This window comes from Lontra canadensis, unplaced genomic scaffold (assembly GCF_010015895.1).
Source record: "Lontra canadensis isolate GAN:19392208 unplaced genomic scaffold, GSC_riverotter_1.0 scaffold59, whole genome shotgun sequence".
Lineage (NCBI taxonomy): Eukaryota > Metazoa > Chordata > Mammalia > Carnivora > Mustelidae > Lontra > Lontra canadensis.
In genome coordinates, this window is record NW_022631053.1 from 12,132,335 (window position 1) to 12,155,863 (window position 23,529).

Genomic DNA, 23,529 nt, shown 5'->3' on the forward strand with positions numbered 1-23,529 from the left:
ACTCAGCTTAGATGTTTAGATAATAGAAGTAATGCATTTAATTTCACACTCTCACAAATACATATATTGTATTGCAAGCTGGCAATTTTTATCCTTTATAGATATAGTACAAACAGCTAAAGCAGATAATAAAAGAAAATTCCTTTTGTTCCTATTCTGACTTAACCACAACCTCTGCTAATTAAGAAGTATGTCCTTGTTCCAGCACACCCTTAAACTGGACAGGATAGCAGGTGGGTTCCAAAGCAAAAATAATTACTTGGAAACTGATGACTGTGGTTTGGAATCACATTGGATCTTCAAGATTTTTAATTGTTCATCACTTATGTAGAGCCACTTTTTGGGGTCCAATTTCCTAAAAGCGCTTTGTCAAATGTTTAGAATCGATAACAGGAAATGATTCTAATGAGTACTAATTGTTAACAAATTGGCTTTGCAACTAGTAACACTTCAACACCAGCAAGTCACAAAGAGATGAGCAATCATCTGCTGCTTATCGGCCGTTTCCCTTGGGATGTAATAATCCGATTTTCTGGGCCTAATTTCACCTAACAGCCTGGACGAAAGCCAAGCTGAGAGACCTACATGAAAGTGGCATCATAATAGGGAATACTGCTCGTGACCAAAGTTCACCAGGACTTCCTGCAAATTCGAAACCACTTGTAGTAGCTATTAATTATTTTGATTCCATCATGGAAAGAAATATTTTCAAGAAAGTGTCTGAAAAGACCTTTTATGGGAATCAACGCTGGGGATGAGCGGGAACGATCTTCTGTAGGTGCAGTGGTAAAATATACATATTTGATGCTTTAAAAAAATGTTAATTTTCTCTGAGTCTCTAGCGCCACTTCCAAGGAAGTGTTTTTATGCTGGAGTCGACATCCTTAAAGTGAGCATTGCCTTTTTTTTTGGAAGGATTCTGAACTGCTGAAGTGAAAGAGTTAATGATCTCCAGATGTTGAAATTCTGTACTTTACAAGAAATTAGAATGCAGTAAGGCAAGGATGGTTCAGTCATCCATCAATGAAAGTGTCTGCTTCCTCTACTTATAAAACTTCTTTATGAGACAGGTTTTGAAAGCTAAGTAGGAAACCTAATTATTAAAACTATTGCTGCTTATTGGAGCTTTCTTCTCAGAATATTTTGTAGTTAGCTTTTAAAGAAAAAAAGAACAATTATAACTTTCAAAAATATTTTCTTAGTCATTAGAAAGTAAAGAATGAGCATTCCACTGAAGTCAGCAATTTCAAACTGAAGTTATTCATTCCTCCATTTGTCTTGGCTGTTTGTGTCTGTTCATTACTAGTGCCCCTGTTCTTTTGTTTCTATTTCAGGAAGCAAGGGCAGCTTCTCTAATCATTTGTCAAATGCTGCCCATGGCCCATATACTCTGGAAGGATTCCATCTTCTGCTACTAATGGGCTCATTCCATTGAACTGAAGGGTATTTAGAAAAAGGGAACACATATTCCAAAGTTCTCTAAATTTCATTAGAATACAAGGCTTTAGAAGTTCCAGTGACTAACCTGCAGAATCTTGTGTTGGAACGTAACGTCTGGAGTAGATAGGGGCAAATGAGTTAATCCAATGAATTTTGGAATATTGAAATAAAATAAAATTAAATTAAATTTAAAAAAAAGAAAAAATGGGGTGCCTGGGCAGCTCAGTGGATTAAATCCTCTGCCTTCGACTCGGGTCATGATCCCAGGGTTCTGGGATTGAGCCCCGCATCAGGCTCTCTGCTCAGCAGGGAGACTGCTTCTGCCTCTCTCTCTGCCTGCCTCTCTGCCTGCTTGTGATCTCTGTTTGTCAAATAAATAAATAAAATCTTTAAAAAAAAAAGAAAAAGAAAAAAAAACAATGTCTTAAAAATACAAATGGATTAGATACTGTCTGTGGTGGATAGTAATAATGTGGGATAATATGGTTTAAAAATAAGCTGAGGGGTGCCTGGGTAACTCAGACAGGGGAGCATCCACCTCTTGATCTTGGGTCTTGGTCCCAGGGTCGTGAGTTCAAGCCCTGTGTTGGGTGTGGAGCCAACTTAAAAAATAAACAAATAACTAAATTAAATTAAATGCTGAAAAAAATAAATAAAAATAAAAGTAAGCAGAGAATAGAAGACTATCTTTCCGAGTACCCATGCAAAAATACTCTCCAAAGTGCAAAAACATTTGTTGCGTATGTATTTCAAAATATACTTATTTATTTTTATTGCTTTTAATTTGTGTTAGTTTATTCTCCCAAAGTGCAATGGCTTGCAAAAGTGGACATACTATCGTTAAGATCTATACTGGCATATAAGAGGGTTAAACCGAGGTAGCTGAAAGGAAGGAATACAGAATTTATCCTGCTTCTCCTACATAAATGGTAACGCTGAATTAACTAGAGTAGATGAGAGGGAGTTTCTCCTTATAGAATTATTCCACTGAATAAATGAAGAAAGAATGATAGAACATGCTCATGCCGGAAATCCTTAATTAATGGATCTAGGTACTGAGAATTAATGGCTGCTAACATCACACACACACACACACAGACACGCACATAATCTGACAGAAGAAAATGAGACCACTCTTGAAAGAGCATTTCCAAAAGTGAGCAAATTAGAGGGAATTCAGAGAACAGGGAAGAATATTAAACTTTACCATGGAGATGTGATCAGCCAAATCCAGGCTGCGAGTAACCTGACATAGATAGATACATATTCCCGTTTCTTAGAGGGAGAGGGAGAGAGAAAGAGAGATATGATGGAGAGGAAGTCTACAGATTAAAGGAAACTTTAATGACATTTTAAAAAAGGCATTACTAAACTACATTTTTTGGTATGTACATCATTTTGAGTGATAAAAATCCTGCCTTCTTTTTAGAGGATGCTTGGGTACTTCTGAGTCGGCACTTAGCTGCTTAACATTTTCTAAGGTTTAGTATCTTATATGCAATCACAAAGATGAAGAGCTGGAGGCTCAGAGACACAGCGACTTACCCAAGGTCAGACTGAGTAAACAGATCTGAACTCAGTTCTCCAAGGACAAATTCTGTGGTGGAATTCAATAGCTAAGTTGCTGAGCTCTCTCTCTTGCAGAGGAAGTTAGAGCCACATCAATGCACCCTTCCTTGATTCTGATGACCAAGGACACGGAGAATATAGTATTTCAAAGCAGTGAGGAGAAAGAGAGCGAGAATGAGAGAGAGACTTTTAAGAAGATCTAGTCTAAAAGAAGGGAAATGATTATTTCTGGTTTAAAAAAAACACTTTATTATGATTTAGATAAATAACTAAACTAAAATTAAACTTTATCAAATTAAACTTTTGACTTTTTTTAATAGGTCACAGCTAAATACCTTCCCTTACTAATACACCTTGATAATGGATCACTGGGCACTGTACTGGAGTGCACACTAGGGATGACCAACCTATCCCAGTTTGCCCAGGACTCTTATGGTTTTAGCTCTCCAAATTCTATATCCCAGAGCCCCTCAGCCATGGGCAAATGGGTCACTTGAGTGCATGCTTCTGTTTTCAAGCTCCAGCAAAGCTGAACGGCTGTGTAAATTTCCCCGTCTTCCTACCTTTGCTACAGAGTGCACCTCATGCTGTAGAAATCATTCTGTGGTCCAGCTGAAATGTTCTTTCCTCCCTGGCCTCATGAATTTGGAGAAGTGATCTCTTCACTACTGAACTTCTAAACCCTCAGTGGATTTTATCCACACCCATCTCGAGCTACGCATCATTTTCTACTTCATATCATTTTTATGTAGATGATTTACCCCTCAGGGTAGACTACAAGACCTGTGAGGGCAGTAGGACCGTAAGTCCAGGACAAACTGGGATGAAGTGGTCAATTGTCCTTTGACCTCCCAGAACTCCTAGCGTGATGCTGCTCATGTTGAAGGTCTTCAGTAGAGGACTATTGAGTGAATGGATGTGACTGGGAGATTAAACAGACCTGATTCTGGCAAAGTGACATAATTTTGCGTTTGTGTTTCTATACCTCATTGCTAGGTAAAGTTTTTTCTCCAGTAGGGCTGCTTCAAGAATATTAAGTCAAAGGACTGAAGAACCATAAGCATAAGATATTTAACTTGGTTTAATTCTAGACACATCAAATTGAGAGTTTATGAAGTAAAAATTTCTCTGACAGGTATGCAAATAAATGAGGTATGATCACATGTGTTTTATCACTTATTTGCACATTTATGCATATATTTTATATGCACCTTTAAAGTTCTATTCTGTCCCACATATGAATGAATTTATTGAATATACATGATAACTTATTGGGCACTGATCATTTGCTTGGTAGTACAGGATTTCCAGGTGTCTCGAATGACATCCTTTTATTTGATTTTCACAGTGTCTCTGAGGTAAATATGTCCGATATTATCCTTTGTTTTTAATAAAGAAATGATTAGATGTTGAAATTGCCAATGCCAGGAGACCTAGAGCCTTTGCCCTTTGATTTCATCCAGTGTTTATTCATAACAATGTGCAATATCAACTACTCTCATGATTTTACAAAAACGCTCCCACTTATAGTGTCCACGTGTCATCCACTTACTTGGTTATAGCTCAACATTTCAGTGTATAATCCAGCATCCTTTTCACATTGTTCTCACTACTTAACCTTGTTGATTTTGCATCTACAATTGTGGCTTGCAGAACTGAAAGTACTTTGCCCACTTATAAACTCCTAGGAATTGTCAAGTCAGTCGATGAGACTCCCATAGAAAGAAAAGGTATGGATGTCAAGGAAGATGACTAGGGTTTCCATTTGAGACCTGTCACTGTTGTCTGTATGGCTTTGCACAGACATAATACACACCTTGCATGCTGATTCTGAAGATGAAATGCAATAGAATCCAGAAGAAGAGATTCATAAACTCTGAAGTATTTTGTCCATATTGGTGTGCTGTTCAGCCTGGGTTCTAGGGGCAGTCTGCCCTGGAAGTTCCACTTCCCCTAGTTTCTATCTATGTGATATGGGGCAAGTTATTATTTTTGTTTATCTTCCCTGTTTCTTGGTTTCTCATCTTTAAAATGAGGATATAATGGTACTTGCCAAATAATTACTGCAAGTGATACAGTTATTATGATGATCTTATGTGTCAGGTACATCTGACACATCATACATGCGCAATAACATACTGGATACTAGTAATCACACAAGTAGTATGATAATGGTAATGATGATTAACTCCTGTAGACTTCTAGGTTATCTCTTTATAGTTTTTCAGCCATAATAAATCCCTATTACATTATTTGAAATTCACTTGGTTGAAACTTTATAGTCCTATTCCATCCACATCATTTGCTAGTATTTACTTGTGTTGGTCATTCAAGAGCTCCTCAAAGGTTTTTTGTTTCCCAACCCTTTATGTAAAAGATGTCAGCACAGAAGTACCCATTATGTATGTAAATGGGATACACACACACACTCTGTGTAAAGAATGTAATGTAATATATTCAGAGTAATAATCCCGATGTTCTTTTTATTTACTTTAATGGATAATGTATAAATAATGTGGACATAAATGTGCAAGAAATCAATGATAGCATTTGAAGCAAGATTCATAGGAAGTAGGTAGTTCCATCTTATTTCTTTGAGGAACTTTAATGACTAGTAATCTAGCCCAGAATAATACCTTTCTTGATTTGGTCATTTATAGGCCAACTGGCCATACACATACATCATATTTTGGTAATGTCACACTATTCAGCCACATCACAGGTAGTATTTAGGGTTTCCTCAGAACAAAACCATCACCATTTTCAGTTCTACAAAAGTAGTCTAGAAAATGATCAGTAGAGGTGCCTGGGTGGCTCAGTCGGTTAAGCATCTGCCTTGGACTCAGGTCATGATCCCAGGGTCCTGGGATCAAGTCCTGCATCAGGCTCCCTGCTTGTCAGGGAGTCTGCTTCTCCCTCTGCCTGCCACTCTCCCTACTTGTGTGCTCTCTCTCTGACAAATAGATAAATAAAATCTTTAAAAAAAATGTTTAGCCAGTATTTATTAAATGGTACTATGAGTAGAGCATGATGACAATTCCCAAATATTTTTGAAAATAAGAGCTAACACTTATTTAGTATTTTCTATACCAGGCATTGTTCTAGCACCATACATTATTAACGTAATTGAGTCTTCATATCAACCCTCTGGGGTAGGTAATATCAATGTCTCCTCCTAACATGGGTTGTAGATGGGTTACATGAGTAGTAAATTGAGGAACCAGGACTTAAACCAAGTGGTCTGGATCCACTGTATAAACAGTCTTTTTTATTGCCTGTCACTCGGAGATAGTCATCATGATGACAAATTCCTAGATGGCTAGAAGAAGGCATTCTGGTGATGCCTGAAGCACAGTGAGATGTAAGAATTTCCCTGAGGACAAGGAGCGAGTCTAAAATTAACTCCCAGGTTCCAAGTTGTGTCCTCAAGCATGGCTGCATAAAATAGATTGAATAAATCTAAGCAATTTCATAACTTTACTCCACTCCACTGGTGATGGGGTTTCGCAGCACTGAATATGTACCGATAACTGTAGAATATTTTTCTTTCTTAATATTTGTTATAGGAGGAAATATATGCATTGGTAGTAGGACAGTCATATCTCCATACTAAGGAATAATCATCAACAGTTACATAAGACAGGGAAATTTGGAGATTTTGAGAAAGGTGAAGGTATAGATTAGCTGATGACTCCCAAATTTAAATCTCTAGATTTCATTTTTCTCCTAAGCTTCAGACCTACTTATTCATGGACTACTACATTAACATGTGGGCTAGGCATAGCACATTAAAGGCAACTTACCAAAACTTAAGTCATAATGCTCTTCCACCAAGACTGCTCTACATGTGCTCCCTATCAAAGACTGGGCTGACTAGCCCCAGGAACTCAAGTCTGCCTTGCCTCTTCCCTTCCATCTAATGACCAAGCACAGTCATTTGGAATTGCTCAATCTCTCCTTTTTCCCTTCCCAGACCACTCTCCTGTGTTAGGTTACTGTTTATTCTCTGATTTATCCTTCATTCACTCATGAATATTTAGCATTTAGAATAGTATAAGGAAGCAACTGTTGGGTTCTTGCTTTACTCTGTCTACAAACACACATTTATAAGACCATTTTCCTGGCCCCTAGGCTATTACCTCTCTCTCTCTGTCTTTGTCTCTCTCCAACACAGAGACACACAGACATACACATTTGCAAAAGAGAACATAAAACAGAGTATTCCTGCTCTCGGTGCAGAGATCACAATTCTTCTAGCACCACTTTTTATGTCTTTTGGAATATTTCTCTCTTTCTCTCTCTCTCTTTTTCTCTCAAGGGTTTTAAGTAATCTCAACACCCAACATGGGCCTCGAACTCACAACCCCAACAAGTGTCACATGCTCTGTTGACAGAGCCAGCCACGCACCCCTATTTCTTTCTCTTTTGATCTTAACAGTCTCCAGACTCTACTTTTCTATCTGATATTATGATACATGATCATTCCTCCCTCATCTTTGGACTTCACTCACCTATTTGGTCAATATGATGACATTCAAGATACATCAAGTCCCAGATCTCATGGAGAAAACTTAGGTGAGAGAAAGCAGTAAATAAATAGATCATTGTTGTATAAACTATCCAGGAAATAATAGGGGTTATGCAGGGAATTTACACAGGGTGGTAGGATAGGGAGTGATAACTGTCTCATCCTTCTTGGATATTCTAGGGCCTGGATTATCTATTCTTTCCTTACATACTTATTTATATGCATATATAACCAAGTAAATATAAGGATAAATAAGACAGGTAAGTGGACAGCAAGCAAAGAGATGACATATTTTAACACACTGCTCAAGGTCTGAAGTTTTTTGCCACCTTCAGGGTCCTAGAAAATCACTTAACTATTGTGGTCTTGGTGTCTCCAGATCTTCCCCATTCCATTGCCACGTTTTTCTATCACAGAAATGGCCCTAATGTGGTTGTCTGAAACACTGGCACTACAAGTCAATATGTTTGTATCACATCAATCCGTTTCTGTGAACTAATAATACAGAATGCCTGACAATATACAAATTCTGATCTAGGACACCACAATCATCAGCATGAGCCCCTGAGTTATTTTTGACTTTGAAGTCACCTAGGAGTGTCTTTGAACGTCACTCTAAAAAATTTTCCATATCAACTTGAACACGTTACACATCCTTTGTGTGCTTCCATTTTCTCACTGTGAAACTGGGATAGTCACAGTACCTACCACAGAGGGATTTTGAGAACATGCGCTTTCCCTGGAGCCTGCTCCATGTAGACGTTTAACAACTATTAACTGGTATTATTACAGCTTACAATATAGCATTGCTGAAGTGTCTAAATTCTGTTGTCGTGAAGATATTTTAAAAAGCAGGTAGCTATATGGCTGTTTTGTCTACATTTCTGCAAATGGCTGGACACTTTGAAACATCATGTATTCTCTGGTAAGGGCTGGGGTCCTCTAAGATAAACAATAGTTGATATCATAGGTACTTGCAGGGAGAAGGTGCAAAAAGAAATTTAATGGTTATAAGAGGTAGGAACTGGGCCAAGATGGTGACCCCCTGAGTTCCATCAACGTGTGTTGAGCAACTCCTATGTATCAGGCCCTGGGCCAGCCTTGAGAGTGGTACTTAACTAGGCGTGTGCATCTGAATCATTCAGGAAGCTCGTTTTCAAGTTACACATGGATAGACCCTGTTCCCACAGCTTCTGAGCCAGCAAATGAGGGGCTGAGGCCTGAGACTGCATTTTCAAATAATCCACTGAAAATCTACAGAAATTCATCACTTTCTCTCCTCCAAATCGAGATGTAATATATCAAACCCAACACTCCTCCCATCAGTTAAATTTCTGATATGGTTACTTATACAATTATCAAGATCCCTGGGTGTTTGTTACTCATTTTAGAAGGGAAGTAACATTTACAAAGCACATAGTACATCAAAAGTGCTGTAAGTCTCACACAGTTTTATGAACTCTATGTGGCTTTTTCACATACATGGAAACTCAGGCTCAGGATACTATGCAACTGGATCAATTTCTGTCATAGCTAAGGGGCAAAGTTGAGATTTAAATGGAAATGGGCTTAACTCTAAGATTCTGCCTTTTCTGAAAAGATATACTACTTCTCTCAGGAAGTAAGGCAGAAGGACCCATTTCATATAGTACAGTGTCTTTAGTCCTGTGTCCCATGAATGGAATTTGTGGTAGGGTCAGGATTGGATCAGAGTCATTGTCTCCTTCTGCAGTTCACCTGACATGTTTTACATAGAAGCTGTACCGGTGAGCAAATTTTTACTGGACCTGTGGGGAGGCTGATTTTTAGCTTCTGGGATCAGGTATGCGACTGAGCATGAAGAATCCAATATCCCTAGTGGGACAGTGAGTGGCCCAAGTTTCAGGTGTTGGTGCCAGGCAGAGAGAATTAAGTGACTGCCTACTGGATTCTTTGTTAATGAGACGACTTTCTTTAATGCACCATAATTGATCTGAGTAAAGGTGTAAATCCATCTACACTTCTAAAAGATATGATTCTTCTTTGATTTTCAGTATCTCTAGACACCAAGTTCAACCTGTCTGGAGCTTAGCTTTGCCATCTGGAATCTGTTTCACAAAAAGCAGTGAGTAGTGATGACAAAGCACTTAGGGGAACTGAGGTCATAAAGCTTACGGTAGCAAAGGGGTAGTAATGGAGGGTGAACCTAAGAAACTGTGGTTACAGCTTGGAATTCCTAAAACTGTTTGTCACCCAGCTATATGTAAGCCTCCTTCCTTGTTAGGCTGACTAGACCCATAAGTCTGGTGTGTAAACCCAGTGGGAAAGGATTGTATGTGTCCACCAAGTGCCTGTAAGCAAAAGACATCACTGCAGTGGAGTCAGATGAAAACAACAGCCTAGATCCCTGACATTACTTGGAGAAAGTCCTTCAGCTGAGCTTTCAGACTTGCATCCAACTCTGCATGAAGGAGAGATGCACCTTTACTTCATAAGCCACCAAGAATTTGAAAATTGTTTTGTTACCTCAGTATAACTTAGCATGACTAAGACTCAAAGAGGACACCTCTGAATTCATGTATTGAAACAAATAGAGTGAGCATGAAAGAGCTCAACTCATCAGGGCTTAATAACAGGTCATGATGGCTGCTAGGGACCTCTTAAGCAATTCTGTGCAAAGAAATATAGTGACATTACCTAGCATAATTAAATGAATATTCAGAAATAAAAGTATAAAAATTGTCAAGTTTCTCTTAGAAGCCATTCAGATTTTCATCAGATCATTTGTTTCACCGTAGGATAAGCAGTATTTCATTTTGTTTGGTTTTGTTTTTGAGTGAAGGGAGAACATGCTGGATTCAACAGGAGGACCATCTAACATAAGCAGCCTGAGTATATATGCATGTTATGGTCATATAGAGCTCTTGATCCCGTGGAGCAAAAATTGTGCCCATTTCAGAAGTTCTGATGTTCAGAGGGGTTTTGCATCTTAATTGGGTGAAAACATCAAATCTGTAGCAAACAAAAATAGCCTAAGTAGGTTAAGCTGATTTTTAATCAAGTGATGAATTATTTTTAAATAAAGAAAAATAGGGCCTGAAGGAAACCAGTCACAGGATGGAATAGTTTTTGTTTTTGTTTCTTTAAAAGATTTTATTTATTTATGTATTTGACAGAGAGAGAGAGCACAAGTAAGCAGAGGGGCAGGCATGGGGACTGATGCGGGGCTCGATCCCAGGACCCTAAGATCAGACCTGAGCCGAAGGCAGAGGCTTAACCCACTGAGCCACCCAGGTGCCCCAGGATGGAATAGTTTTAGTGTGGTTTAGAGAATAGGAATTTCTAGAAAGAGCATGAGGAGCTACTCAACACAGAAAAGAGTAATGGAACAACATGGGCTTCAAAATCAGAAAGTCATGAGGTTAAGTCCCAGCTCTACAATTTGAGCTATAAAACCATGCTCAACTTTCTGAGTCTTTGCTTCACATTTGTGAAACGGAGGGAATAGCTTGTGCCTCGTGGCACTGTTGATGGGATTATGTGAAATGATTGTTTCTCATTAAGACCATGTTTTCCTAGCCCAGCTCCCAAAGACTCTTACCACTTTCTGAAAGATTTGACCAGTTTACAATTACTAACTTTCATAGTCTTAAGAGCTAGGAATGTTAATAGCAACTTTCTAACTGCTGAAGGGGTGGGAGTCCAATAGCAACGTAAAGTTAAAACTGATCCTGGGACTCATGAGTATAGAACTAATACTAGAAATCTGGCAAGCTTTCAAGGCAGCGTGTCAGTTATATACATATAATATACAATGTTATATGCAAAAATCAAGAGGGACAGGATTATGCAGATTAAGCAAAATTTGGAGGAAAATTATCCTTGTAGAATGAAGCTTAAAGATGTATCTAACTTTATTACTGCTAAGAAGTACAAAACAACAAAAAACCAATAAAAAACAGAGTTGAGCTTATGTTGCCAATTTTTAACTAGCAAAGAGGAGTTACTGAACAAATGAAATCAGGATATAATAGTTCAGGAACATCGGAAGAAACATCGATGGAAGGGAATAAGATACTGGAAGATAGAAGCTTGGCTAATCATATTATAAATGTCTTAGATAAATGTCACATTGACAAAAGAAATTTCCATTGTGTGTAAGATATATGTGTCTACTTTGTGTGTGTGTATTTACATACATGCATATACTTATAGAATTTTGGAGACTAGTAATGATTTCCAAAGGAGTTTATTACCAGAAATTTATTACAATAATGATAATCAGCAAAAGTTCAGTTGGGTGCCAGACAATCGCTAGGCACCTGTGACAGACATACAGCTCATTTGACTGAGAATGTGTTTTATAATTCCTGTCATGTAGTGGTAGATACACAATGCTCTTTTCTAATAATAATTAGCAATATGAACATGAGTTATGTTTGTGTTGACTCCTCAGTTTTTCTTTAATGATAAACCTGTTCAACTATTTTCATAGGTGTAGCATATAAAATGGCATACAAATTAGTGAGGATAAAAAAATTACAAATAAAAACAAAATTGATAACTCTGTCAGGCCCAAGAAGTACCAAGGTAATGAGCCAAGAGATTTTAATTAAAAACAATCAGTTAAATTCATCTATTTATTCAACAAGTATTTACTGATACACATGGGTACTCTGCTAACCTTAAATAATTAAATAAATAAATCATTCAAACAGAATCCTCAGTAGGGATATAGTGTACTAATCACTGTGGGATATTAGCTAGTTGAGGGATCTACTTTACATATCATTTACTTATAAAGATATGATACATATATATGTATTTTATTGCTGGTAATTTTTGACTGTTTCTCAGAAAACTATCAGGAAGTAGGGTATCTTAAGCAGGCAGCCATGGAGGAGTTGAAGAAAAATTGTCAGGGGACGGAACAGTGAAGAAAAGATGAATACTTAAGAAACAATGAGGACATTAAGGGAGTGGTGCAGTATTTAGCCTGCAGGGTGTAATGTGGAACCCTCTCAGGAGAAATGAACTTGACCTTTTTAGGTGAAGAGTCTTGAGGGTCTGTGTTTGCGTTTTCTGCAATGGGTAAGGAAGAGCTACTATAGATTTCTCTGCAAGCATGTGCCAGTGTCTAGGTCATAGTTTTAATTTCTCAAGAGTTCTGAGCTGGAAGAAACAAACAAGAATCTAATAATGGTATTAATAATAATAATGAAACCCTTTACAACAGTGTGAATGGTCTTGGAAAAGAGAAGTGGAAAGAACGGATGTACAGAGGAAATGAGAGAAATGCTACAGAGATGGAATCAAACTGTCCTGCTAAGTGATTGGAAAGGGGCAGGAAGAAATCAATAGTGAGTACATTTGTAAGACTGGATGTCTGGGCTAAAGTCTGTGTCATTAACAGAAATAAGGAAGTCAGGAGGAAGAGACACCACGTGAACAGATTGGAGCTGGGTACGACAACACTGAGGTACTTCTAAGAATAAGGAAATCCTTCTTGGAGTTGAAGTTTTTACTAGAGAGAACAAAGATACCGATGGGAATGGGAAAGTCACTAATATATATTTGAAATAGAGGTAATGAGCTGAGCATTCAAAGAAGATACGGGAGGAAAAAAACAAAAAAACAAAAACAAAATCCAAACCAAAATCTTGACCCTCTGCCTATCTCTAGGTGAAGAAATGGAAGAGGTAGGGCCAGAGAAGAAAGACAGCAGTCAAAGGAGTCAAGAAACCACAGAAACACAGTTTCAGAAATGGGCTCGTCGGGATGTTCACATGTGGCTGAGAATTCCAGGCAGGGGTGCTGCATGGGGAACACTGGGCTTGACTGGAATCCATCGGTTGTCTGGAGGGAATTCCTTAGAGTAAGGCAGGACAGGCTGCGCAGGCGAAACAAGCGTGGGGCACGGGATGAATTGCCCAAAGTACACGAAGACCATTCTTTCCAGAAGTTATGAGGGAAAGAATAGGGAGCTAAGATGACACTGAAGGAAGACAGCAGGATCAATGAAGGGTTTATCTGCTTGTTTTCAACGAGGAGTGAATCCAGGAAAGAAGGGTTTGAAGATGCTGAAGAGAGAGGGATGAAAACGTGGAGGAACTAAGAGTGAAGAGGGTGAGAGGCACAGAAAGGCAATAGGCGTTGAGTGGATGGAGATGTCTGTTTTCACAGATAGAAGGCAAAGATAAAGATAGGGACAACTTAGAAGTGTGGGAAGGAAGAAGAGTGGAATGAGCTCACCTTAGATGTCCCTGCATACGGTGATGTAGGAGGTAAGGTTATGGTTTCTTTGAGGTTAAATTTTTAAAAAGCGGGTACTCAAAAAATAGCAAGAATCTCAAGTATTTCAATACTGAAGAAAACTAAATTTCCACAGGGACACGGAAATCGCCTCTTAGAAGTGACAACTTGCTTTGCTTTTGTCATGATAAAACTTCATATCAAGCCTCTGCAAAACAATCGAGGTTCCAAGCAACGATCTAATAACATGATAAATATAAGAGAAACACCAAATATCACCAAGAGGAGTCCTCATGTGCTGTGTGCATCTGACAGCTGGCTAGTTTGATTTAAAATTACTATTTGGACAGATATAAACTCTTATTTCTTGACAGTCATTAACCGCGAACCATAAAAGTGCCATTAATTCTGCAGCAGTCAGCAAAATGCTTTGTAATGATCTAACACTAATGCACCCCACTCCTATAAACCCCCACAGCAGCAAAGGTTTACTCTGTAATACTAGTTGGGTTTTCATAAGCTTAAAATCCCTGCCAACGCACCTGCTTTCCAGAAGATCATTAGGTAAAAATCCCAAGGCAGCACAATCAACCTGGCTTTGGTTACCTTACCGTCTGCTGGAGAAGAAAATTAATGTTATTCCACGAGTCTCTCTCCCCAGACTGGCTAGTGTATAGTTACTGGGCCAGCTGTCTGAGGGGGCCTTAGGTCTGTTCTAAGCTGCCTCGCCTCATTGTGCGCATGGATCCCGGGTCCCAACATAGCACACGAACACACTGACTGCAGTCGGCACCAGCTGCTCTACTATTGTACAGGTACTTAACAGGATTACAGCTCTCGGAACCCCTAGCTTGGCAGCCAGCGCTTTGTAGCCCAACCACAGCTTTATGGCGATGCTCACAGAAGCCACACTTTTTAAAAAAGGCCTAAGACCAAAACACCAGCATTCAAGACAAGAAGACAAGGAGAAAAGGAAGGCTCCTAATACAGGGTTATTGCTAAACCCCATTTAACAAAGGATTTCTCTTTTCTTCTCATTTCCTATGGAAAATAATACAAATTAGCCTCGAAAATCCTGCTTTATCTCTGAATGGAGTTACATAGCCTTAATCTGAAATCTGCTTTTCTTCTGGCTACAAGAAGTCAAGCAGGGCATCCCATCAAATTGCAAGGGGAGATTTGTCACATTTGACTGGTTTTCAAACTGGGGGTTGTTGTCAGCTGGATGCTGAGCTGCGACAGCAGTCCCCCCACCACTGACAGCAGTCACCCCACCTACAACCTACACTGGTCACCCAACTACTCTTCTCCAGCCAAGCCCTCTTCCCTTGGCTGCTGCTGTCGCCACTCAGGGAAGTGGCAGTAGATCAATGCTTCCTTCATACATCAGAGCTGTCCTCCAAGGAGGACTGCAGTGAAATTGCTTTGTTTTACATAACAGGCAACTCTGAAATTTCATGGTAGAAAAGTAGCCACAGGCAAAATGCCGTGAATCTCACAGAATCTGGTTTAACCATTTAAAATAGGACAAAGTCATGACTATTTATGGAGAGGCAGCTTGCTTTTGGATTTGCATGAGACATGATCTCACAATGTTTAAAAGTCAGGGATTTTTTTTTACTAGGAATAAAATTCCTTAAGGGCAGTTTTTAAAGTTGGTATCTATATGTAGTAACTCCGATTACTTCCTCGTTTTGATGCAAACTAGAATGCCTTTGTTAGTGTTTGAAAATGTGTATCACAGGATGTCTCTTCCAGTTACTCTTTCCAGATAATGTACCAGCAGAAATGATACCAAGGATTCATTTAGGGTGACATTTTACTTTCAATTAATGTTCCACAGAATGAGAACAATGTTTCCAAGTTTTTCAATTTAGATTTTAAAGCATGTTTTTATTTTTAAAAGAGTGAATGCATGGAAGCATCAATGTATTTTTGTTGTTTGTCAATGTCACTTATAAATTCGAATAAGTGATAACCCGCTGCAGAAGAATGCTCACAGAAGCAGGGGGAAAAAAAAAACCTATTAGAACTGCATAAATTCTACTTTGTCATTCAAGGTTCAGTTTTTTAAATAAAAATACATGAATCTGTAATTACATGTTACATGCCACACATATAAAGGTAAATATTGCTTATTAGCTGTAGCAAGGATGAATAATTAATTAATTGGGAAATTAGTTGGGTAAGGGTTTGTGTTACACATCTATCAAGGGAGTTAACATGTTGGACTAAGATTGTCATGTTTTATATATATGTGTGTATGTGTATTTGTCAATATAATATATACATGCCATAATGAGAACATATGAGAATGTTATATACATTCATGTAGAATGAATGTATATAACATATATATACACACATATAATATACACATATAAATTTATCACATACCATATGCATGTAATATTATGTGTGTATATGTGTGTGTGTATATACATATAATATAAAAGTGTTCCTAATAAGACCCATAAGATGTGCTTTACAGTTTCAACTTTAACTTCTGCTACTCACCCTACAAACACTGTACAGTCTTGCCTTTTTACAACATTCTCATGCAGTTGTGCACCTTTAACCCTGTATACTTTTCCTGATGTTATTTCCTCTACTTGGAATATCATTATCTGAGAATTCAAATTTTCCCCTTTCTGTCAGCTTTTCCCTTCTTTCTGAAGCAAAATCCAGTGCTCTCTTTTCTGTACTTCCACACCCCTTTGTGATTATTGCTATTATAGGAATTCTGACATCATAACCTCTTTGCCTGCTGACTGTCACCTCTTGGAGGACAAACACCTTCTCTGCCTTTCTGGTATCTTAAATCCTGCCTGGCACACAACAGACACTCAATAAGCACTAGTGGATGACTGAATAACATATGTGAAATTAAAATGGTGGCCACATCAAGGATGAACATCATACACAAATCTCTTAAACCGTTAACCTTGTCAATGGTTGTGCCAATCGCTCCCCCTTGAAAGTAGCTAATGCTATGTGGCTTGTGTTGACAATGGCACATACTAAGTTTCCTCTGGCCAAAGACACACTGCCCATAAAATTACCATAAATTTACTATCAGCTTTTGTAGGAAGAAGAGAAAAGAAAATACTATAATATTAAAGGTGTGTATGAATTACAAGGCTTTTTCTTCCCTTTTCCAAAAACATTAAAATATTTTTTTAAAAAAATGTATTTCTTTAGAATTGAGGAAATATGGTAAATTCCCTTCCAAGTAAGAATATTTGGAAATTGTTCTTGGTCAGACTACAGGACTCCATGTCAATATCCCATCTCTGAAAGTGATAAACAGAGGTTACATCTTTCTTTTTCATTAAATGCCAAAATCAGACTATCCTATAGAAAGTCAAATTTTGATCTCTTTAAGAACATATCCTTTAGATGCTGCTATAGACCGAATGCTTGTGTCCCCCTCAGATCCATGTTGAAAACCAAGCCCAGTGTGTTGGAACTTGGTGATGGGGCCTTTGGGAGGTGATTAGCTCATGAGAGAGAATTCTCATGAAAGGGATTAGTACCTTAATAAAAAGACCAAAGAAAGCTCCCTCACCCTTTCTGTCAAGTGAGGAAACACTGAGAAGACAGCCATCTTCTATGAATCAGGAAGTGGGCCCTTAAAAGACATTGCATCTGCCAGTGCCTTAATCTTGAACTTCCTAGTCTCCAGAACTGTGAGAAATAAATTCTGGTTGTATAAAGGCAACTGAGTTTATGATACCCTGTTATAGCAGTCGGAGCAGACTAAGACAGATGATTTTATCCCTGAGTGTAAGCGTCAAGATACATGATGATTTTAAGCAAGGGTATTATGATAGTGTTTTGGGAAAAGTTTACATATATTTGGACTCAACTAGAGCACCTTGCTGCAATATAAAAGAGCAGGCCTAATCTGACACGCACTTTCAGATCAACTTAGACAAAGGTAGAACATCTACCCAGGGGAAAAAAAAAATAATTCCTTCTAGGCCTGGTAGCCATTTCCTGTGGCTAAATCTGTCCAAATTTCTAGATGTATATAAAAATACATGTAGAAGAAAGTAAAAGCCCAAATGTTTTTAATAAAAAAAAAGTTCCTCTTTTGTCATTCTTGTTCTTGAGAACGAAGAAAAAAATTCTTTCATGTACAAAAGAAGAAAAATGATATCTTTAAAATAAAATTTTACTTACCAAACTTTAAACTACTGTAGATATATACATGTATGGGGAAAATAGGAACAATCATGAAAATAAATTTAATATATTTGCTCACATTTTAATGTAAATCCTCTTTTCCAATTTATACTTTGTTTAAATTCTCAAATTTTATTTTTTTCCTTATTTTTTTTAAACTTTATTTTATTTTTTTCAGTGTTCCAAGATTCATTGTTTATGCACCACACCCAGGGCTCCATGCAGTACACGCCCTTCATAATACCCACCACCAGGATCACCGACCCCCCAACCTTCTCCCCTCCAAAACCCTCAGTGTCATTCTTAAATTTTAATAGCTCAGTTTAGGAAGAAAAATTGTGTCAATCTCAGAGAAAATATTTGGGTCTTCATCAATCACACGGTTGTAAAGTCATGGAAGAAAACTGAAATATGGCTTTACTTCTAGGTCCCGTGTGTGCTAGCTAGACTTAGTTCGCTTCAATCTGTTTAGAATTTAAAAGGAGTATCAAGTATACACACATTACATTTGCGAGCATGAAAATAGTCAAAACTGAGAATAATTCTATTTTGAGAGTAAGACGTGACATATTCAGCACCTCTTCCCATGATAAACTTCCCTCTGCAAAACTGGAAGACATACTGTAACTCAATGTTAAGGTTGCTGCGGTAAAGCATGCCTTCTGGACACAATTCCTTGTTTCCAAATAATTATGTCTTATCTACGATAAGGTAGCCAATTTCCTCCTTTAAATACAGAAGAAAAATGTTTCTGTATTTAACTACAACACTTTCCCAAAGTTGAAATTTCACCAAAAACGTTGCATGCCTTACAACAAAGGTTATTGGCTTTATAAATATGATGGTATCAATATTTTCCTATTTATAGGCTAAGACATTTATTCATTCAACTTTTATTTACATATGGGCAGCATATACAGCTAGACCTTAGGAAGAAAAAGCAAAGCTCTAAACCAGTAACTGAATTTTATAGTCACACACACACACACACACGTATTTATGAAAGTCCCATTGACTTTTCCTTCTATTTATCTTTCATTTCCATTAACATGTCTACATTTCTTACTGCAACCAAGCAAGGTGAAATTATCATCCTCTCTTATGCGAACTGTATAAAACTGGTCTTGTGGCATATGTCCTTCCCCCTCAAACACGTCCCACAATTTTAATTATAGTTCATCTAGACTAGAGGTATATTTTCAAATACACACTAAATCATACCACATTCTTGCTTTTAGGCTTCAGTGAATTCTGGTAAGTTAGGGCGATATATCTAAAACCATAATACTGTTTCAAGGCCTAGCCGTGATTAGATCTGTGGTTTCCCAGACTTAGCTCTCAGTGCAATTTCTTCAGTCATTAGCCTCCATTTAGGTCTACAAATGTGCTCTGCCCTGTTCCCTGTTACCTCAGGACCTTTGGCTATGCATGTCTTTTTGAATAAAGAACCCTTTTCTTTGTCTCATAAATGCCTACTCACTTTAAAGGCCACCTTTCTTGAAGTTCAAGATGAGACTCCTTGCTAGACATCTTTGTAGCATTCTGCATTTTTCCATCATGGCAATTATCAAAGTTTTAATTACTTTTATGGAAATTTCATTCATGTTTATCTTCTTAACTAAGTAAGCACCTACTCCTTGATTTTTAGGTTTTAGGTGTTAAGTATTAAAATTCTATAATAGATAATGACAATTTAGCTCTTTACCCACTTCTAACACTTTAATATAATTATTATATTACATATCCCATTTTCCAAAGTAAAATAATTCCAAATTTTTAATTTGGTACATGATTACCCAAAGTCCATTTCTCAAGTGTAGCTATGTTGCTGATCAATGGGATGTAAGTAAAATGTCATGTGGCAATTCCCAGGAACCTTCCATAAATCATTGCTGGCTCATGCCCTTCACTCATTTTCTTCATCATGTCTTTCTCCTTTCTGTTGTCTTCCCAGCAGAAATAAAGTGGACATGATGACTGGAGGTGAAGCAGTCATTTGCACAATGAAGACTTTGGGAATGGAGGCCGGCTATGCCCATATATGTGTTTTCAGAGTGTCTGTCTTTACATTACACGTAAAATTGTATTTTTGTATATCCAGATATGGTAGGGAAAAAAATCTATAGGAATTATCAGATTTTCAGTGAGGGGACCGTGACCCTAAAGATATTAATTAAAGTTGATTTAGTTCAATCTCCTTATTTTATAGCTAAAGAAAACTGCCCCGGAGAGATAGCTTGTCTTACCTAAGATTATATAGAAATGAATAGGAGATATCCAACTAGCATGAGATCCTGGGCTCTTGGCCTTCTTTTCTAACCTTTCTTAACTTCCTTGTCTCCTATTAATAAGCAGAATTCTTCACACTGGGGAGGGGTATGTGCTATGGTGAGTGCTGTGAATTGAGTAAGACTGATGAATTATAGACCTGTACCCTTGAAACAAATAATACAGTACATGTTAATTAAAAAAAATAACAGAAATCTTCTTAGCTATTATAACCTGGGAGAAAAAGCTGCTGATCACATTAAGAACTGAAATTAATAGGGGAAGGAAGAGAAAAGAGAAGTTCTATTTTGTTTACCTATAGAGCCTTGTAAAGAATTAACTAGGTTTGAATGAAATGCCTTTTGATATCTTTTACTTGAAATAGCATTCTTGCTTCAATTAAGCAGTGTCCAGTGAAACAATAACCCAGTAGGCTACAATGAGCCAGAATCAGCTTATCCTCCAAGTTCTTTACCATGCTAAAAAGTCAAACCCAAGATGCAACGTTTGTGCTTATGTTGATAAGTGCCCAATAAACAAGGAATCCTGTGGTTTTGTTGTTTTTTTTTTTTTGTCTTCCACTCCCTAAGAGAGATCTCTCTGATCAATGTTATTTCTCAGTCACAGGTACAAGTTTTACTGCTCTAACCCATGACGAAAGATAGAGAAATACCAGGGAAGGTGGTATATCTCTCTGGTGGCACATGGGGACTTCCACCTCCCACTTCCTGTTCACTCTCCTATACGCAATAAGAAGATGAATGGAGAGGTGCTAGGAAGGAGGGCACCACAAACAGAATAGCTGTACTTCATCTGCAGGTTACACTGGCTTTGTTTATTCTCACATTCTAGGACATTAGGTCTGGACGCCTAAGTTCCACCTGTTGCAAATTCCCCACTGGATTTGACCAACACTTTCCCAGGTAGCTCCTGGGTGCCCAGCCCTTTCTCATGTTATGTTAAGAACTCCTGACAAGAGCCCTTTCATTTTTCAAAGATGAGGAAATTAAGGCCAAGACAGACTCAACAGCCAAAACCATTAAGCCAGAACAGGATTCCAAATTAAACCTGTCTTCCTTTACATCTTACTGCAGCATTTTTCCTCCTACCTAGGGCAACAGAATATAGTTTCTGACATTCTAAATACTAAAGAAAAGACTAGATTATTTAAATTACGGAGAGGACACTATTTCACTTCAGGCTGGGCCAGGACAGTATCAGAAAGCTTACTAGTAAAATGGTGTAGAATAGATATGTTAATCACAGACCTGGCCAGGATAAAGAGTCCCAAGCAGTGGCTTATATTTAAAGGCTGAATTATCATGCAAAAATTTCAAAATAGCCATTTAAAAAAATTATTTGTTTGATAGAGAGAAAGACAGTGAGAGAGGGAACACAAGCGGGGAGAGTGGGAGAGGGAGATGCAGGCTCCCCGCTGAGCAGGGAGCCAGATGCAGGGTTGGATCTCAGGACCCCGGGATCATGTGGTGCTCAATCCCAGGACTCTGACCTAAGCGAAAGGCAGACGCTTAATGACAGAGTCACCCAGGTGCCCCCAAATAGCCATTTTTTATCTTTGCAATTGTGTGTGTGTGTGTTTCCAATACATGAGAATATAGAGGGTTTTTAGGAAGTCTTTACACCTGCAGTTTTAAAACAAAAATGCTAAAGAAGGCTTCACATTCCCATATCCAACAAAAAATGAAAAAAAGAGTCTTAGGATTCCTAGTGTCCTTATAAGAAGACAGAGGTAGAGACTGGAGTGATGTTGTCATAGCTAAGGAAAACCTGAGGTTCCCAGAAGCTAGATGAGGCATGGAAGTTCCTTCCCCAGAGGCTCTGTGAGAATAAGTTCTAGCTGACACCCTGATTTTGGATTTGCAGACCATGAGGCGATGACAAATTTCTGTTGTTTGAAACCACCTGGATTTGTGGTATTTCATTAAGACAGCCTACAAAACTAATATGTCTGCCGATACTAGTGGTCTATGAGTTTCACTGAGAACACTGAAAAACATCTTTTTTTAATATCTGAATTTTACTGAGAATATACCGAAATTTTCCACATATTGGTATTTCTGAATCTCATTTATAAGGTGGTAAATAATTGAAATGCCAAAAAATAATAGACAGAAATGACCTCAGCTCAGAAAATTCTAAAATAAGGGGAAAATCCATCTAAGAATGTTCGATGAAAGACTTCTCCTCAATGTTCCCATACACAGTACACTGTGAATCCCTCTGTCCGTATCTATCATTTTCCCCAACAGCCTGACAAGTACTTGAGGTTAGAAGTCTGGACTTTTTGTAACTTCTATACTCAGCAGAGAGCCTGGGGCCCTAATAAAGACTCAATAAATATATGTAGTAAACACATGAATAAAGGAATAACAAAATAGTAGAGCTTTTTAAGCTTTTAGGAAAATAACAGGTATTTTCTTAAAAGAGGTATTTAAATTGTGTTTCCTGGGGGCGCCTGGGTGGCTCTGTGGGTTAAAGCCTCTGCCTTCGGCTCGGGTCATGATCCCAGGATCCTGGAATCCAGCCCCTCGTCAGGCTCTCTGCTCGGCGGGGAGCCTGCTTCTTCCTCTCTATCTGCGTGCCTCTCTGCCTACTTGTGATCTTGGTCTGTCAAATAGATAAATAAAATCTTTAAAAAAAAAATTATGTTTCCTGAAACAAGAGTAGGGTAAATCCTTTCATTTAAAGATGACAGATGATTTTTAAAAATTTTTATCATTTTCAACTTTTAAATATCTGTTGTTGGGGCACCTGGGTGGCTCAGTGGGTTAAAGCCTCTGCCTTCGGCTCAGGTCATGATCTCAGGGTCCTGGGATCGAGCCCCACATCAGGCTCTCTGCTCAGCAGGGAGCCTGCTTCCCCCCTCTCTCTGCCTGACTCTCTGCCTACTTATGATCTCTCTCTCTGTCAAATAAAGGAAAAAAAAAAAACTCTGTTGTTAAAAATGTAATCAATGCTCTCTTTTAAAAGTATATGGAGTCAAAATTCATTCCATAATAGAAATAGTTTTGCCTTTGATACCACTTGGATTCCACTTATGCACTCAAGTAGTTTGAAACACATGCAGAAAATGTTAAAACTAAAACTTATCAGAAGTTTCCATTTTTCATTCAAGCCAGCATTAATAATAGAAATCAATATCCTTTAGTCCAAAAGATGAAGAGAGAGGAAGAATAAAGTTCAGAAGAAGAGAAAATATGATGAAAAAGAAAAACAAACAGTAAATTTGCTCAACCAGATCTTTGAAAATTCAACAAGAACACCATAGTGTTTATACTGAAAAC

General features: G+C 38.0%; 1 protein-coding gene across 3 annotated transcripts in view; it reads right to left on the reverse strand.

Moving 5' to 3' along the window:
- PDZRN4 (PDZ domain containing ring finger 4) overlaps positions 1 to 23,529 on the reverse strand; it is a 347,693-nt gene that overhangs the window by 132,687 nt on the left and 191,477 nt on the right. The gene's annotated exons all lie outside the window — the stretch shown is intronic.